The sequence below is a fragment of the Crotalus tigris genome, unplaced genomic scaffold (genome assembly GCF_016545835.1).
Source record: "Crotalus tigris isolate CLP2741 ecotype Arizona unplaced genomic scaffold, ASM1654583v1 scf7180000017792.2578787, whole genome shotgun sequence".
NCBI lineage: Eukaryota > Metazoa > Chordata > Lepidosauria > Squamata > Viperidae > Crotalus > Crotalus tigris.
In genome coordinates, this window is record NW_024096639.1 from 238,855 (window position 1) to 259,455 (window position 20,601).

The window sequence follows — 20,601 nt, forward strand, 5'->3', positions numbered from 1 at the left end:
GCACGCGCGCCATGCCCCAGAGATGGCAACCATCGCTCTTCAACCAGCTGCCCATTAACTCAACGAGGTCCCATGTAGCTGGATGCATCCCAGCATGGCTGGTTTCCCTCCCCTCCATCCCATCCCTCCTGGCCTTGCATGCTCTCCTTTTCCCAGGCACAACCCACTGCATCGACTCAACTGTCAGCTGGCCATCCAGCTCAGAGGCGGCTTCTCTGAACTGCTGACAGTGGGCTGCGGAGCCCCAGAGTGCGCTGTCGAGGGGCTGGCAGGCTGTGGCTGCTGACAAACATTATTGGCCCCCATGTGCTCACTGGTCTCTGTGTGCGGTGTCAGTCAGCATCCGCCCCGGCCCCTGCCTTGCCTTGCCCTGCGGCAATAGCATCCCTGCCTCACCTTGCCTTGCCTCACCCCATAGGACGAGCCTCCTGCCCACTGCTCAACCTGCCAGAGACCCCCTGGATCTCCCCCAACCCTGCCCAGTCCCCACAGGTGTCCCTCCCCACGAGCAACATTGATGTGACCACTCCCACCTTGGCAGACCCACCCAGTCTGCCATGACTACAGCCACACCCACCCAGTGGGCCACACCCACCTGGCACCCAGCGATAAATAAGTGGGTTTGGAGTTGCAGTTTGGGCACTCAGTCTCTAAAAGGTTTGCCATCACTGGTATAGATCCATCTTAGCATCAGGACATTGTTCCATATATTGAAAGAAAATCTAGGTAGCTGCAACATATATTATTTATGGCCCTGGTTTCTGACCATCTTTCCTATGGCATTCTTTTGCACACCTGTACATTGATAACATGTTTTCCTCCAGTCTTCTTTTCTCCAAACTGAACATCACAAGCTCCTTTAGCATACATTCATATGGGTATGAGGTCTGTATAATCTTTGTCAACTTCTTTCAGAGCTATCAATATTCTTCTGGACATGTACAGAATTGTACATAGTAGTCACACCAGCACAGAATTGTAAAGAATAAGGACTTCATACATCTTGAGTGCAGACAGTGTTTCTTCTAACACAGTGCAGAACTGTCTTAGCCTTTTTTATCAATAGGCTCAAACTGCTGGCTGTATTGCTCAATTTATTGTCAGTGAAGACACCTAAACCTTTCTCTGATGCAGTGCTTCCAAACCATGAACATTTTATCTTCTACCTGTGCTGTATTTGTTTTCTTCCTAACCTTAATATCTTTTTATAGTTTCCTACTCAACACATCTTGTTTCTGTAAGCCTAGTATTTCAATCTTGTTTTGTCATCCTAATTTTGTGTCAATCACAAATTTGATAAACTGTCAAACTAGTTTTCCAGCTTGTTAATAAAAATGCTGAATAATGTTAGCCAGAAAATAGATGCTTGACCTTGATCCCTAGAACTCTATTTCTTTCACTGTCTATAGAATAATCAGTATCAGCCTGAAAAGCCAAGAAGGCATGCATAAGTATGTGCATGTAGGTTTTCCTCCATAAGGATGGAGGCAAATTAGGGCTATATTTTGAAATCTTCTGTTTCACTATTTTTTATGTTAGTATGTGCCTAAATGAATAATCAGAAATTGGTAGCTTTTAATTTTATTAGCATTTAAATAAAGGCTAATACATTTCTATGACTTTCCATTAAATTGCCTTCCTTCCTTCCACTAAATTCAGTGGGATTTAGTAGAGGGAGGGAGGGAAGGAACGAAGGAAGGAAGGGAGGGAGGGAGGGAGGGAGGGAGGGAGGGAGGGAGGAAAGAAAGGAGGGATAAACAACTTTGAACTAGTTTATTATCAATGAAAAATTAGAAACTACATCAGATTAGTCTACTAAAATTAGACTCCTGATTTTTATAGCTTAATACTTTACATAAGGATTCCCCAACCTGTGATCCGCAGCCCACTATCAGGCTGTGGCTTATTGACCACTGGGCCATGTGAGTGGCTGGACAGTGTGAGGGTATGTCCGTGCACACACAGCCCAATTTGCACAAGCGCTTCCATGAGCATCCTGAGCATTTACAGCCCCATTCACGGGAGCAGCACTGTTATATCCTGAGCCTGTGCAAGCAGGCTTGGGGCATTGCAGACGGTCCCGGGCAGGTGCAAGCTGCCCGGGACCAGACAGGCTGTCGCCAGCGCTTGTGCGCATGCGCAAGTGCTGGCGCGCCAAAAGTTGCAGATTGACCCGGGAATGGCCTATAAAAGAGGCTGGGAGTTTTGGGCGGTGTCGGCGTCTTATAACCAGTATGCTGAACTGAAATAAAGAAGTTCCTGAGAACTACAACTGCTTCTCATGTCATTGCCATTTCGCGAAGGATGCAATACTGGCGATGAAGGTGGGATGCCTTACATCGACAGAAGAAAGGTGTAAGCTTACCCGAGTGAGTCCTGAGCGGCAGGAACGGCGTTGACTTGGCAGCTACCCGCCAATCCAGCGAGCATCGGGGGTAGGCTGGCTGATAGACCCTTCCTTTCTACAAAATGGCAAAAATTGGAAGGCTTTCAGAATTCAACATCTCACATCCGGAGAGGTGGGAGTCCTACGTAGCCAGGGTGGAAAACTATCTCAAGGTAAATCAAGTAAGGGAAGATAGTTTAAAGGCTGCCACCCTGCTGTGCGTTTGCGGTCAAGACGCATTCGAAATTGTTGAGAACATAGCAGCACCTGTACCTCTAGAATCTGTCAGCTACACAGATCTCAAAAAGCTACTAAAGGAGCACTTCCAGCCCAAGTTGTCCATCATCCCGTGGCGCCACACCTTCGAACAGAGGGATCAACGACCCGGAGAATCAGCCAAGGAATACATTGCCGCGCTGAGAAAAGCCGCTAAACACTGCGAGTTCAAGGACCTCGAAGAATGACTGAGAGATAGATTTGTATGCGGACTAAGGCATAGGGAGTTACAGCAGAGACTTTTTGCCAAAGAAGACTTATTATTCCAACATGCCTTGAGAGAGGTTACTGCAGAAGAGGCAGCGGGTGGCGCCATCAAGAACATGCGGCTGATCAGAAGCACTCCAGATGCTGCGTCCGTGCACCAGGAAGGAGTCCAAAGGAGACTCTACACACAATTTAGCTGAGAGATTAAGGGCTGTTCTGCTAAGGTTCAGGAAAACGGGCCTCAAACTTAAGAAGAACAAATGTAAAATTGGGGTGCCTTCTACTGATTTTGATGCTACTGGGATTCACCCTGCTGAATCCAAACTGAAAGCTATTATGCATGCTCCTAGGCCGAAGTCTAAGGCCGAACTACAGGCTTTTCTGGGCCTTCTGAATTTCTATAATTCCTTTCTCCCACATAAGGCTAGTGTAGCTGAGCCTCTTCACAGGCTATTGGACAAACAGGCAGTGTGGCAGTGGTCACAAAAACACGAAGCAAGTTTCAATGAGGTCAAGGTCTTACTCACTTCTAACAGTGTACTTGACATTTCAATGAATCCCTTCCTGTGTGCATCGCTTGTGATGCTTCTCCTTATGGGGTGGGAGCCGTACTAAGCCACCTCAGATCAGATAGAACTCAGGTTCCTGTTGCATATTACTCCAGAACCTTGTCTTCAGCTGAGCGTAATTATGCTCAAATAGACAGGGAGGCTTTAGCTGTTGTTGCTGGAATTAAAAAATTCCATGATTTTTTATATGGCAGGCATTTCACGGTCTTCACTGACCATAAGCCTTTGTTGGGACTGTTTACCACACGTAAGCAAACTCCCCAAATCATCTTCCCAGAATGCTAAGATGGTCTATCTTTCTGTCTGCCTATGATTTCTCCTTACTTCACAAACCAGGGAAGGAAATGGGCCATGCTGACGGCCTCAGTAGGTTACCCCTGCCGGTAATAGAAGCTGACCCTGCACTAACTATCAATCTTCTCTCCATTCAGGCCTTGCCCGAGTCTCCTTTAAATGCCAGGGATGTAGCCACTGAATCAGGCACAGATCACACACTTTCACGTGTCCTTTCTTGGGTTTTATCCGGATGGCCAGAGAGCTGTCCTGGTACTGAGTTTCAGAGTTTCTGGTCCAAAAGGAATGAGTTGTCCACCTTCCAGGGTTGTCTGCTTTGGGGAAGCAGAGTTGTCATTCCCACCTCAATGAGGACTAGGGTCTTAGGTTCCCTCCACGAGGGTCATCCTGGCATTGTACGCATGAAGGCACTTGTGTGCAGCCATTTGTGGTGGCCTGGGATAGATAGAGACATTGAAGCTAAGGTGCACGCATGCCACCTTTGTCAATACTCACGCCCCAAAATGCCCCAAGCTCCTGTACATAGATGGGAGGAAACACAGTCTCCAAGGTCTAGGGTGCACATTGACTACGCTGGGCCCTTTCAGGGTCAATTCTTCTTGGTCCTAGTTGATAGCCATTCAAAATGGCTTGAGGTTGTACCTGTCTCTTCCACCACCGCTGCAAAGACTATTCAAGTACTGAGGGGAATTTTTGCTGCACACGGGCTTCCAGACTTCCTCGTGTCTGACAACGGCCCTCAATTCACTTCTTCCGAATTCCAAGCTTTCTTACAGGCTAACATAATTCGTCATGCCACCTCTGCACCTTTCCACCCGTCCACCAACGGTATGGCTGAACGCATTGTTCGCATCACGAAGGACGCCTTGAAGAAAATTACCTACGGAGACTGGCATCACAGGTTGGCTGACTTCCTCCTTTCTTATCGCACTACACCGTCCACTTCTACGGGGAGGAGCCCAGCTGAACTTCGTTGGGGGTGCAAACTGACTACCAAGCTTGACCGGTTGCATCCGGACAGACTGCCTTCTTCTCTCACACACCCCAGGGCACCTAGACAACTACTTGTGGGTGCCCCGGTTTGGACTCGTAATTACGGGCCTGGTCATTCATGGGTCCCCGCTGCTATATCCAGGGTCACAGGTCCTCTGTCTTACGAGGTGTCCCTGGACAACGGTTGTGTCCTGCGTCGACACATCGACCAGCTTCGCCCTAGACGGGACCTTCCCGCTGAGACTCCTGGGTCTTTTCCAAGGGGGGAGGGGGACCCCTTTGGGCAAAGGGAAGGGTATGGGCTGCTGCCCATCATTAATGAGGAAGCTACAGACAGCTCATCCCAAAATTCCACGAGTGCTCCAAACAGGAATTCAAGGAGCTCAACTAGATATCAGGCATCAACGCCTACTCCATCCAGGGAGTCACCCCGGGGGCATAATCACTACTCACCCGCATCACTCAGTACTCCAGTCGGGGAGGATACCCAGGAGCATCCCAACAAACCATACCCTGCAAGAGAGCTGGCACACACTCCTTCTAGTTGGCCCGACACTACCCCTGTCCCTAGAAGGGGGCAAACATACAGGGAGGTGGTCGAGGAACCAAATCCCGACTACAACACCTCTGACTTCACTCAGGGGACAACTGAGTTTTGGGACAGCACTGAAACCCCCACAAGCCCGGGGACAGAACGGGAACCAGGGGACAGACAACCTCCTGACAGGTCTTGGATGGACCTAGGAGGTTCTACAGAATTGCCCAACAGTGACAGTCACTTAGAGGGGCCAGAGAGCCTGCAGCTAGGCAGGACAACCAGGTCAAACAAAGAAAGAAGCCCTGGCCTGACGAGCCCGGTGGGCAAGCAAGCAGGCCAGGCATTGGAGCACAGTCCTTGGGAACCACCAGGGTGTAATAGGGGGGACAGGTACGCATCACCCCTCAGTCAAGGGGTACTTAGCAGGTACCCAGAAGTTAGGAGGTCACAGAGAGCCAGAAGATCTCCTAAGTATTTAGAGGATTTTGTAACTCTATTGGCAAAACAGAGTTAACAGAGAACATTCCTGTACACAAAGGAAATAGAACACTGAGTCTGATGGAAGCAAGAGAAATACCTGGCATTAGGTAGTATGGCACTACATTCGCAATGGGTTATGTGTTATTATGGCATGATTGATAGTCTTAGCCGGGGGGGAAGGGGTGTTATGTCCCGAGCCTGTGCAAGCAGGCTCGGGGCATTGCAGACGGTCCCGGGCAGGTGCAAGCTGCCTGGGACCAGACAGGCTGTTGCCAGCGCTTGTGCGCATGCGCAAGTGCTGGCGTGCCAAAAGTTGCAGATTGACCCGGGAATGGCCTATAAAAGAGGCCGGGAGTTTTGGGCGGTGTCGGCGTCTTGTAACCAGTATGCTGAACTGAAATAAAGAAGTTCCTGAGAACTACAACTGCGTCTCGTGTCATTGCCATTTCGCGAAGGACGCAATAAGCACCATGAGCATTGTGGGTTTTTGCAGTGCATGAGCACTCACATCACAGTTAGCGTCACAAGTGCTTGCAGCCTCACTCATGTGAGCAATGGATGTTCGTGTATGCGCATGCATGCATCCATGCATGCATTTAGCCCCCCTCCACAAAATCATCCCTTCTTTCCCCCCTCCCCCACTCCGGGCTGCCAACTGCGAAAGTTGGGGAAATCTGCTTTACACAATTGTTGCAAGACAAAATAAATAAATAAGGTTGATCTATTGGAGAGTATTTATTCTTTTCCTGATAATTATCAAATGTTCTTGTATTAATCAATAGGTTTTCTGTTTGAATGCCATCCTTACATTCTCTTTTTGATATTTTGGAATAGCATTGATCCATATATTCTGTTCTTTCAATCCAAACCAACACAAAGGTTATATTGTCACATTTTAGACTGTATTATAGTTGCTTCCTGCATACTCATAGAACTGCAATATGCCCTTTGTTTTGCCAGGAATTCTTAGAGTCAGAAAATATTCTTATCCAGCAATAAAAAAAAACACTTCAATTTTTTGTGTTACAATTAACTGCAATTTTACTTTTAAAAAAAATCAAATCAAAACTTTGTGGAAGAAAATGAAAGAAGAAATTGTTTCAGAAGTCCTAGAAAATCCATTTAGTATCCTTCAGAGTAAAACATAGCTATAGCAGCTCTGTCTCTTTCTTATGAGCAAAGATTACATACATAAAGATAGAGCAGGGAGAGAAAGCTTAATCCAATCATGAGACCACTTTCCTTAAAGAATGTCAGAAATATAAATTTAATGGGGTGGGAAGATTGTTCACCCAAGTAAAAGGTGTCTCCCACATGCAATAAAGGTAGATTTAAGATTCTTTAGTATGCTACTGAACTGCTTGCTGCCTTTACTCAGTAATGAGGTTCCTGAGGCATTACCATACATAATGTATCAATGATCTGTGCTCATCCTTCCATTTAGTAGAAGGTATTTGAAAAGTTCATCAAAAGCTGTCTCATGGCAACTTAGTGGGCAGACTTTTAAAAATGAGAATTGCTGAGTTGCTCTTTTGAACTGTGAATGTGCTGTAATTCTTGGTAGGTTTGGTTTGAGAAATCAGCACTGACTGGCTTTTCTTTTACTTTACAGATACAATATATAGCAATGGTGGCAAACCTATGGCACACGTGCCAGGGGCAGCACTCAGAGCTCTCTCTGTGGGCACACGTGCCATGCCCCGAGGTGGCAACTGTCCCTCTTCAACCAGCCGCCTGCTAACTCACTGAGGTTCCATGTGGCCAGATGCATCCCAGCATTGCTGGTTTCCTTCCCCCCCCCCCCATCTCTCCTGGCTTCGCATGCTCTCCTTTTCCTGGGCACGACCCACTGCATTTTCTCCTCAGCTGTCGTCCGGCTGCCCAGCTCAGAGGAGGCTTCTCTGAACTGCTGGTGGTAGGCTGCAGAGCCCCAGATTGCACCAGTTGAGGGGCCGGCAGGCTGTGGCTGCTGAAGATACTGTCGGCCCCATTGTGCTCGCTGGCCTCTGTGTGCGGGAGCCAATCGTGTCAGGCAGCAGCTGCCCAGCACCTGCCTCACCTGCGATAATGGTATCCCCACCCTACCTCGCCTTGCCTTGCCCTGTAGGACAAGCCTCCTGCCCATTGCCCCACCTGTCAGAGACCCCCTGGATCTCCCACAATCCTCTCCGGCCCCCACAGGAGTCCCTCTCCACGAGCAACATCAAGGTGACCACACCACCTTGGCCACACCGACCCAGTCTGCCATGACCACCACAGCCATGCCTACCCAGTGGGCCACACCCACCTGGCACCCGGTGATAAATAAGTGAGTTTGGGGTTGCAGTTTAGGCACTCAGTCTCTAAAAGATTCACCATCACTGGTATATAGTATAGTGGCATAATGGATAACATGGCTTAATTTTTATTCTGTTTTTAAAAAAATTTAAAGTCAGGGTCACATTATGCTTCTCTGCTTGCCAGTCATAATCTATAAAGAACAAGGTCTATTTAATCAGGCTGAATTCTATGTCTTGTGTTCAAAATGCAGCTGTTAGGCTTTTGGTATCTATATGATCCAGTTATCCTGGATTTTCAAAATAACTGTACCTTTAACATTGAATGATAAGAGGAAGACAGAGAAGGTAAGGTTAAAAATAAAATGACAAATACAGAGATAATGGGATAAGGTGACCATTCTGACTATACTAGTGGTCTCTGAGTTATAAATATGCAGTTTATACCAGAATACAAAACTAATGAAATAGCAGCTTTACAATGCTAAGGTAACATAATTGAGTAATCAAGGATGCGCAAACACAAACATATCTGACAATTAGCAATAATTAGCAGTTCAGTATATTTTGTAGCCTAATTTGCTTTTCTAAGAATATAAATTTGTTCAGATGTGATACATTTTGCTTCAATAAAGCATTTTTCATAAGTGCAACATTTTTGTTGAATTGAGTTCTTCTTCTATATGGCTATATTATCTTAATCTTGCAAAATATTATCCTTCTTTTGTTTCTTTATGCTCATTACATCTTTTTATTCCTTTACTCAATTGACTAACATCTTTTCCCCTTTCAAATCCAAAACTGCTATGTATCCAATTATACACACAGGGAGAAAGAGAGAGGCACAGACACACACAGAGTCCAGATGAATGAAATAAAACTTAATATTTTCTTTCTGATGCAATATTATTTTTTTCAATTTCCACTAGCAGTCATTCCCATCTGTTTGCCTTAATTCTGCTTTGCAGTATGCTTCCATTATTTTTTAATTTAAAGCAATTATAGATAACAAACAATATTTTGTGGGAGCCAATCAGAACTCCTGCAGAAGCTGTCTCCAAATTCTTATGTTTAAAATAAACAGGAGAAAATGAAAAGTTTAAGAAGAGACCTTTTATTCATAATGAAGAATACACAAAGGGAAAATGTTAAGAGCTATTCAGACTTAGTGCTATCAGAATCAGTTTTGTATTCTAAATACTCTGAAATCCTATTTATTTATTTGGATATAAATAAATATGAACATTATATGTTTTAATCCTCGTAAGCTGCCCAGAGTCACTTGTGTGAGATAGACACTATATAAATCATATAAACAAACAAGTTCTTCACTGAATGAAACTTTACACTTACTCTATTCCTCCTGCTTTTTTTATATAAAAAAAATCAAAAGTAACTTGAAATAGGAAAAATAGTTATAGACAGAAATTTTGAAACATAGAGAATTAGTAACAGATTATGGAACTTATTATGAAATGGATGGCGCATTCTGCTATAAAAGAATTCAAAGAGTTTTTCATACATTTGTAGATATTTTCCTGAACATTTCATAGAGATATGAACTAGAACTCCAGTCTAGATATTGTCTTCTACATGCATGCTTGAAAAGAAATCAGGAGTCTGTTAGCACCTTTTCTAATAACACATTTATTAAAAGGAATAAGCTTTATGTCTTTTATTAATTATGTATCTCAATAAAATGTGTTATTAGGGAAGGTGCTAACAGAATTCTGATTTCTTGCTATCATAGACTAACATGATTTTCTTCCCATAAATGTACACTAGGAGTATTTTTATTCACTTTTAAAATTATCTCTTGAATTTTGTATATATTGGCATGTTATGTAATACTATTAGGAGTAGACACATTTTCATAAAATCATTTATGTCTCAGATATATTTTGTATTTTTATATACCACATAAAAATAGACAGATTTGTTCCTATTCTCTCTAGACAAATGATAAATTATATTGTATAAACAGTATTGTTATTAATTCTCCTGTATAATGGCTACATTGCTTTTAGATTATAGATTTGTATTAATTATTTGGAAAAGTTTACATATAAGTTCTGTATATGAGCATATAAATACAATTATTAATTTCATATATCATCTTCTTGATTTCTTCCAGTGTATTGTGAACATAACCAATTAACATTAAAAACAAACTTTTTATAAAGAATAAATCTCTTATTTCATTGCAATCTGCAAATATAAGTATGTGCATTTTGCTCCATTTCTTTCTATGTTCCCAGAAAAATGAATTGGCTCTTTATTCAATATGGAGACTGCAAGCACCTTCCAAACTAGCCTCATGGTCCTATGAATGCTTTTCATGTGCTGTTTCAGTTTGTTGAAACACCTCTTTTGAATACTTTTCAAGGCCCTAATATTTTGTTTATTTGCAAATAAGCAGAATGCAATTGGATACATCTAGTCTGTAGAGGAATAGCATGGCTGCTACTTTCATACCTTATTCCAAATGACTAGTCAGTTTGAAGTATATTCCAATTCTGATAACTCAAGGTAATGTCCCCTCTTTTCCTATTCATTCAAAATGTACAGTATTTCACGATTAATCCAAGACCTGTTGATGCCTAAGGTAGAACAGCAAATGATATTGCTTCTAGTCAACATACACAATAGTCAGGATTGATAGGGTTATTTTGGCACTTTAGACTTAAACGATTTCATGCATCTGAATCAACTACCTCATTCTCCCTAACCCCAGGTTGGCTTTCTCTTAACACTCTCATACCCACAGACTGCAACGATCTCATTTCTTCAAGTAATGATTTAGTATCCAGTTCTAAAGAAACACAAACTTTACTTTATTAATTTCCACACTATGTATTCACACTTATCATGACAGTCACACTATTCTTTTATGGGCAGAGGGGGTTAGAATTCAGAACTGGAATTATGATACCACAGATGTACAAGCTGTTATAGCAATTCATATTTAATGTATGCATTTATTGCAAGAGTAAACAAACCTATTCAATCTACAAGTTTTTTCTTCTTCTCAAAGCCTTGATGTTGAGTATTCAATTTCTGTTTAATATATGTTGGAATTTGTTTGAAGAACATATTATTTAATTTAATTTATATAGTTAAATAATAATTCAATTCCAGAGAAGCCCTTACGGTAAACATGGTTATGCTGAAAGATACTGCAGAGCATATAGACAAAAAAAACTAGACTATGCTGCCATTTCAAAGAATGAGATGTCTCCATATATTTTTTTTCAATTGGTATGTGATTCATATGCAAATATGATAGTGTTAATGATACAAATTGTATTATGATGTGATAAGGAAACTAGCTTATTCCATAATATGAAATGAGAGACACTACAATAATAGAAAGTTTATTGAAGGCTTGCTACCAACCATATTGTGAAGTATATGGATGATACAGCAGTAATGGGCCTTTTTAGGATGATAATGCTTACTGGGAGGAGATAGAGGGTTTGGTGAACTGGTGTAATAAAAACAGCCTGATTTTAAATGTAGGAAAAACAAAAGAGATGTTGTTGATCTCAGAAAAGGCAGGGTTAGCCATACACTTCTGTGTATTAATGTGGAAGTAGTTAGTAGTATCAAGTTTCTAGTTGTGTAGCTGCTGAGCAGGTTAGCTTGGTTGTTCAACAGTGAGACACTGGTGAAGTGGGCACAGCAATGCCTGCATTTTTTGTGTTGTATGAGAAGAGCACATCTTCCTTCCCCTATCCTTATCTATTTCTATAGAGGGACAATTGAAAGAATCCTGTCATACTGTATTACTGTATGGTTGAAAGTATTACTGTTTCAGATAGGAAGGCTGTACAGAGAGTGATGAGACAGAAAAGATTATTGGATGTTCACTTCCTTCTATTCAGGACATGGCATATAAGCTCTGCTTGATCAGGGTCTGCTGTATTGCTATGAACACTACACATCCTCTCCATAAATGGTTTTCTTTGTTACCTTCTGGGAGGAGACTTCATCCTAACCGAAACAGTAAATTCTATAATAGCTTGATGATGCAGTAAAAGTGTTACACTCAATTTGGCAGCAAACTTGGAAAACTCAACAGTGGCCACAGGATTGGAAAAGGTCAGTTTACATTTCAATTCCAAAGAAAGGCAATGCCAAAGAATGTTCAAACTATCGCACCATTGCACTCATTTCACATGCAAGTAAAGTTATGCTTAAAATCCTACAAGCTAAACTCCAGCAGTATGTGAATTGAGAACTTCCAGAAGTACAGGCAAGATTTCGAAGAGGCAGAGGAACTAGAGATCAAATTGCCAATATACGCTGGATCATGGAGAAAGCTAGGCAGTTCCAGAACAACATCTACTTCTGCTTCATTGACTATGCTAAAGCCTTTGATTGTGTGGATCACAACAAATTGTAGCAAGTTCTTAAAGAGATGGGAGTACCAGACCATCTTATTTGTCTCTTGAGAAACCTATATGCGGTTCAAGAAGCAACAGTGAGAACTGGACACGGAACCACTGATTGGTTCAAAATTGGAAAAGGAGTCCGGCAAGGCTGTATTCTGTCACCCTGCCTATTTAACGTATATGCAGAGCACATCATGAGAAAGGCAGGGCGAGATGAATCAAAAGTTGGAATCAAGATTGCCAGGAGAAATATCAACAATATCAAAGAGCCGAGGTGGCGCAGCAGTTAGAGTGCAGTACTGCAGGCCACTTTAGCTGACTGTGTTCAGCAGGTCAGTGGTTCAAATCTCACCGGCTCAAGGTTGACTCAGCCTTCCATCCTTCCGGAGTAGGTAAAATGAGGACCCAGATTGTTGGGGGCAATATAAATATATATATACATTGCTTACTGGTGTATACCGCTTAAAGAGTGCTTGCACTTAAAGCGGTATATAAGTCTCATAAATAAATAAATAAAACCTAAGATATGCAGATGATACCACTCTAATGGCAGAAAGTGAAGAGGAACTAAAGAGCCTCTTGATGCAGATGAAGAAGGAGAGTGCAAAAGTGGGCTTGAAACTCAACATTAAGAAAACCAAGATCATGGCATCTGGCCCTCTCAATTCCTGGCAAATAGATAGGAAAGAAATGGAGGTAGTGACAGATTTTATCTTCCTGGGCTCCAAGATCACCATAGATGGGGACTGCAGCCAAGAAATTAAAAGATGCTTGCTCCTGGGGACAAAAGCTATGGCAAATCTAGACAGCATACTAAAAAGCAGAGACATCACCTTGCCAACAAAAGTACGTATAGTCAAGGCCATGGTTTTCCCAGTTGCAATGTATGGCTGTGAAAGTTGGACCATAAGAAAGGCTGAGTGCAAAAGAATTGAGGCCTTTGAACTATGGTGCTGGAGAAGACTCCTGCAAGTCCCCTGGACTGCAAGGCGATCAAACTGGTCAGTCCTAGAGGAGATCAACCCTGACTGCTCTTTAGAAGGTCAGATCCTGAATTTGAAATTCAAGTACTTTGGCCACCTAATGAGAAGGAAGGACTCACTGGAGAAGGGCCTAATGCTGGGAAAGATTGAGGGCAATAGAAGAAGGGGACAACAGAGAATGAGGTGGCTGGATGGAGTCACTGAAGCAGTAGGTGTGAGCTTTAAATGGATTCCAGAAGATGGTAGAAGACAGGAAGGCCTGGAAAAAATGTTGTCCATGGGGTCATGATAGGTCGGACATGACTTTGCAACTAAGAACAAGAAACATATCATATCAATCTTCTTAACTCTCAAGATTCTTTTTTCCACTATGTATTCAAAATGGACTTTATATGTGTGTGCATGGATGTGTATGTTAAATATTTATTTTTCTTTTGAGATCGGGCAACAAAATTTCATTTTTTAATGTGTGCCAGAAAAAAGGGTCAGTAAAGGTTAGCTTATCTTATGCCTGAAATTTATAATTATGTAAAATTAAAGTTGAAAAGTTGGGTCTCTATGTGGGTGTTTCCTATCAGTTAATTGAGTGACTTAGGAGTAGGACCGGTGGCAAGGTTTCTTGCAGCACATGGTCCATTGGTGGACGGAAGCCTCTGAGAATTCTTGTTGTATGTTCTGTATAAAATGGATTATCCAACCTGTTTGCTAATAATTGCTATTAAGGTGTTAATACATTATTGTGCATGTACTATCTACTACACAGTCCATTATTGTGTATAATCTATCTCAAAAAGTCTTACATTCTGTGGCTTTGGATATTTCTGCCCATTTACCTGAATTTATAAATTCAACTTTTCATTTAATTCTTTCAGTGTCTGATCCTATTGGAATGGAATTCCCCCTCTCAGTTTACCATAGGAACAATTTACAACATTAAAGCTATTTTTAAATGGCATATTTCTTCACAAACCAAAGGAAAACTGTATAATTATTTAATAAAGATTACTAACAAGAGGGTTTATTTTTTCCTGCCAGGTGGATATTAGAACTACGCCATTTTTCTGAATGAAAAACTGCTTTCTCATTTTCAATCTAATTCTTTTTTTATTCTCTCTTCAGAATGATCTTATCCATTGACATCTGATGCACTATGACAATGAGAAATTACAAAACTGCATTATAAACTTACAATGAAATCCCTGACCTTTCTATTTTGTGTTCCAAGATTGAACGCAATTATGTAAATCACATGGTTTGTATGTGCAATGCTTACAAACATTTCATATTTTATCTCTTAATTGTTCCCTCTGCAATTCCCTGTGATCTTATCCCTTCTGATCTTTCTTTTCATATCCATCAGATCACTCTATTTCTTCATTGTCATCATCACTACTTTGCTTCATGGATATAAAAAATGGTTGAAGAAAGTGAGAATACATTTATTTAATCAGGGGGAAATCCAATTATTTTAAAAGGAGATAGGGTGGATATTAATTCATTTTAAAGACTTAAGAGTTTTCCTAGACAAATTTAATAATCACATTTTCCCTTTTATGTGAATTCTTCATTCTAATGTCCCAGCAAGGAGAACAAATATTGAAACTGTTTTTTCATGAGGCTTTTTAACTAGAAAGTCTTAAAATTTGAAATCCCATTATCTGTTCTAGTGTGTTGTTCGCCCATCAATTTCGATGAAGACCTTGACATCTTGTGGGTTATGGGCCATTAACGATGTGTCCATAGGTGGCTAATAAGACCGATGTTAGCATGGAATGTTCTGCCACATACTGAACAAAGAAATGTAGACACTGTTACTTCAGCATTTGCAGCGCTGGCTTTGCGGAGTGCTTGCTTTTCTTGTGCCAAGATTGTCCTTCTGTGTTCATATGTCTGGCAACCCTGGTACACCAAGGTGTGCCATGTCGGTCGATCATGCGCCAGAAGTTCCCAAGAGATGGTGTTAATATCCAGGGACTTAAGAAGGCTTTCAACGTGTCTTTGTATAGCTTCTTTTGTCCCCCATGCGATCGCTTTCCTTGAGACAGCTCACCATAGAAGAGCTGTTTAGGGATGCGATGATCTGGCATCCTTATAACATGGCCTGCCCAGCGCATCTGGGCTTTCATCAACAGAGTGTAAATTGATGATAGGCCTGCTCTAGAGAGGACATCTGTGTCTGGTATCTTATCCTGCCACCGGATTCTCAGAATTCTACGAAGGCAAGTCATGTGGAAGTAGTTCAGTTGCCTAACATGCCTCCTGTACACTGGCCAGGTCTCACTAGCATACAATAGGGTAGTTAGCACTGCTGCCTGGTAAACTTTAAGCTTGGTAGCAAGACTTATTCCACGGCGGTTCCACACATTAGTCCGCAATCTGCCAAATGCAGAACTTGCCTTGGCAATTCTACAGTTGACTTCGATGTCAATTGTCACTGCACTGGAGAGGGTACTATCAAGATACGTAAATTGGTCCACTGCTTGCAGCTTTTGTCTCTTTACTGTGATGGTAGACTCTTGTTCTAGTGTAGTATATATGACAACAACAAACAGAATGTACTCTTGTTTATCATGCTTGATTAGAAAAAATATGCAAAGTAGCTTATATCCACACAAAAAAAGGTTAAAATAGATATAATTTATAAAGTTATATTTTAAGAATATGCCTGGGATAATACTTATTTAAAACATAGAACATAAGACATATTGCTTACAAAAATTCAATATTGAATAATTTTATTACTGATGACCAATCATGGTGATAACTAGTGAAAGTTGTATAAAACAAAGTATAAAATGCGGTGAGTGAGTTGAATCAAATGCATGCATTCAGAATTGAATTGTCAATTGCATTTAATATAAGTATATTGCGGAATGAGATTAAGAAACTTAGTACGGCAGCAGACACTGATTTTCCTAATATTTCTTAATGCTTTATAAGAAATTACATAGAACTGACTATCTCATCGGTACATGTAGCACTGATATAGATTGTATATCTGCACATACTTCCCGTTAAAACATCTGCTCTCACAGTTGGCAGTCATATGGAATTTAGTTAAATAGCTTTGCTCCTCAGCAGAAGGCCATAAATGGAAGCATAGATAAGCTCCCTAGCTATATCAGTGTCAGCTGTAACCCCTGATCCAACAGCAATAAGACATATTCTACAAAATAAAATATGCATGGAGATTTAACATTAAAAGATCCGCTTAACTGGAATTGTCATGGATTATTAATAGCATACTGACTTTCATAATTAAATAAAGTTCAATCTTTGTTAAATTTCCAGGGACTGCGGGTTCTATAATTATAAAATCAAAATAGGATGCATTTTAGCCAACATTAAGTACTTTAAAATAATTATTTTAATCGGAAACAACTACAGTCCAATTTTTTTCATTGCCATTAATGATCTATGCATGCTTATTTTGTCCAGATGGAGTCTTTTGAGTTCTTGCTGTTTACATTTGTTATGCTGACTAGAGAAGCCAGACAGAGTCTTAATTCATTTTTAATGTAAGAAACTAATTCTTTGCATACATAAAACTAGAATTATTTAAGATCTTCCACTCAAAATATTCTATTAAACCCAGAAAGTACTACGTCTGACAAGCTTTACTGGTACTTAACCCATGGGTCAATAGAAAGGCTTAGGCTAAGCCAAGAAGGCTGACAGAAGCAATATTGATGATACTGTTGGACATTAACAGGACAAAACTTGTCTAACTCAGGAGAAAATTAAAGATAGAAACTATTTCTCTGAGAGCTAGCAGCAACATTCTGATGACTTTTCAATTTCTATTGCCATATCAACTCTCCTATCCAGTGAGTCTACATTAGATCATTTTAAAGTGGCAGTCCTTGCCTTCCATTCCCATGTTCTTTTGTTAAATTTAATAGGATTAGAAAAAAAGAAGACTATGAAGATTTCTTGGAAGTTTCTACATGACTGCTTTCTTCTTAGTGGATTGATTTATTTACAGTACCTATAGAGTACCTTGCTTAAGTTTCTTTACTCTCCAGAATAGTACTCCTATAGTGTTATAGGATTCACTTTATTTTTTTTTAAAAAAAAGGAAAAAGCAATTGCCAGCCTGATAGTTCCCATCCCAGTCAATGTGAGGTGAATATCTGCTCTGTACTGGAGAGAGTGAGTATTTCTCTTTTATAATTTTTTTACTTTTTTTGTCCTCCATACGACTATTTTATCTCACAAATTGGAGAGGAAGAACTCTAGTCATCACACTTCTATGCTATACATATGGCCAGCAGATGACAATATTAAAATTAATTCAATGTATGAATGTAGACCTTTTAATTATAAGAAAGGCAGCATAGGGGATGAAAAACATACAGTGTATCTCTGATACAATGGGGAATGGCTGGATGCCAGATTTTCCCTGGAATATAAAAGGCAGCAGTACGTATTACTAAGCTGACACTCAAAGCTGGAAGTATATCCAAAATTAGTCCTAGACTGAGATGTTTTCTTGGACTGAATCTTGTTATCTTAATAACAAAAGCTGAATATGCTCATTGATAATTAATTTGTCAAGAATAAAGAAGATTTCCTAAAGTATGAATTTGATAATTTAAGAATATATTATGCCCTGAATTCTATCTTGTAAAGAACAGAGAACATCCAACTCATCTTATTAGCCCATGCTGAATTGGTTGTGCCCATCAGACAGTACTTACATGTATATAAGTATGTGTATCTATGTAAAAATGGATTGGTTAGTCACCAAGCCATATTCTCATTATTGCATGTAAGTTCAATTTTGAATATAAGAAAGTTCTATTTGCAAAATGCCTTTTCATATCGCCATGTGAAATTGCCAAGACCTTCCAATAACCACTCTTGGACCTAGAGAGTAACAACTGTATAATCACTCTTCCCCACCAAAAAGACAGATAATGACACTATGTTGATGCAATGTGGGAAATATTGAGTTAATACAATGGTGGCAATGAAAAACAGTTTCTTCCTTCAACTTCAGTTCAAATAACTCTAAATATTTCATTGCTATACTAAGTTCCTAACTCTAGCAATCTTAAGATATGTGGACCTCAACTCCTAGAATTACCTAGTAAGCATGGCTGGAGAATTTTGTAAATTGAAATCTGCTTTTCTTAATGTTGCCAAGGCTGATAAACCCTGTCCTAAATGTCCTAAGCATCTCAAAATACTCAGATCCCAGAGGATACTTAGAAGTGAGTAGATCAACTGAATGGCACATATGAACAAAATTTATTGCTGCAAAAGTTGATGGAGTTAGTAAATTGACTGCTTTAATCAAAGAAAAAAATACAAATACTTTTACCATCTGGACTTTGTGCTTGAGGTGGAACAAAATAAAACATTGCTTTTAGGTTTTACCAATTAGATAGATTTGTTGTTATAGAAATGGCTAATTTAAACTATTATGTAAAAATAAAAAGTTGAAGTTTGATGTTAATGCCTTTTTCTACTGCACCAAAGGGAATCAGAAGTCAATGCCTTTTCATTTCTTTTTCATTCTTCTCTTCACATTTCCCTTCCCTTTCCCCTTCCTATTTTTCCTACTATTTGCTTTTGTATTTTTTTTGTATGTTATAACATAAATTAATAAAACTGTTAAATGTAAAAAAAACACAAAATGTATTGAAGTGATTGAAAATATCAAAAACATTTCAATGAGTAACAAATTACCAATGGTATTCAGTGTAATACTAGTTTCGTTCCCTTATGTTTATTTTAAAAAGCCTTAAAAAGGCCTCATTTGCCCTGAATAGAATTTAGAGTACAATGGGATTAATTTTCTTGACTTTTTTCAGGTCTAATACATTCCATAATAGCCAATCAATTTGATTTTTTTAAGTCTTTAGTTAAACTTTGATAAATAGTTCAGATCTGAAAATAATTATTTTTAGTCAATTATATTTTCAATCAATTGTATTTCAGCCTCTAAAATCCTGATTCACTAGTTTCAAATGGAAAGCATATTCTGCCCTCAGCTGTAATCATTAAACTGAAAGGCCATTGAGTAAGTGTATGAAAAGGCCAAGGATTCCTTTGTATTGAACTCCAGGCTTTTTTTAAAAAAAAATGAATATGGCTAAATTCCATGCATATTTTAAATGTTCACTTTTGTCCTTCTAAATAAATATTTTGCTTCACATATCATTTCATGTAATTATCATTTATCTAAATTACCCTACAGCAAATCCCAAAGAAATAGGAGATTACATCAGTTATTTCTGTCTTCTGCAAAAGACTTCGGGGCATGATTGCAGATTGCATAGGAAGGCAGGAATGCTTGGACAGGACTCCAATTTGAGGTTCAAATATAAAAGTGTTCAGAGGGGTCCAAGCCTCTTGGGGATAATCTGCAATATACAGCTATGCATATGAGATCATATGCAAATCAGTGAAACAAATTTTATTTTTTTTTATACAAAAATTGTGGGTTGAAACAAACTGTTGATTAAAAGGTCATGGTACTGCTAAAGGACATGGTTAGCCTATCTTGCTTTGCCAAGGATATTTTTCTAAAAATATTATTCATATGGCGATTTTCTGAGCTTTTTATTCAAAAAATCAAACTTTTCTAACTGTAGAGAATCAGCTTTCTTCTGGGATGCTTTGGTTATACAGACAATAATGAAGGTGAAATGATATTTTAGGCAATCAATGGCTGTCTTCATTTAAATGATAAATGAGGTTGACCGCTGTCATCAAGGAAAACTGTCTGAGGCAGTGCAGCCAGTGCACTGCCTCAGTGCACAGTGCATGCCTGTGGATGAAGACCAAACCAGCTTGCATAGGAATGGTATCATCAATAGCATTACAGTAACTTTTGCAGTGCAGCAACATATGGGATTCTATAACTATACTACAAGTCATATAGTTCTTCATATTTATAAAAGAATAATCAAGAACAATCCCCAAAAATGAATCTTAGACTTTTCCCCCCTGATATTTGAAATAAATTTCTAATGCACAGGTTTTACATGTGGTATTGATATGGAATTATAATCTTGTTTAATAATTTAAATTATATTATTGAATATATTATTTGCTAAATTCTAGGAGTTCACTTAGTGGACTAAAAACATCTATGTCACAGTCTATCTATATTACATGTGAAGCTCAGATTTTCTTTTCTTTTTTTTTTCATCCATTGCTGCTTAATGCAGTTCTAGAAGACTGAGTTGGTTATG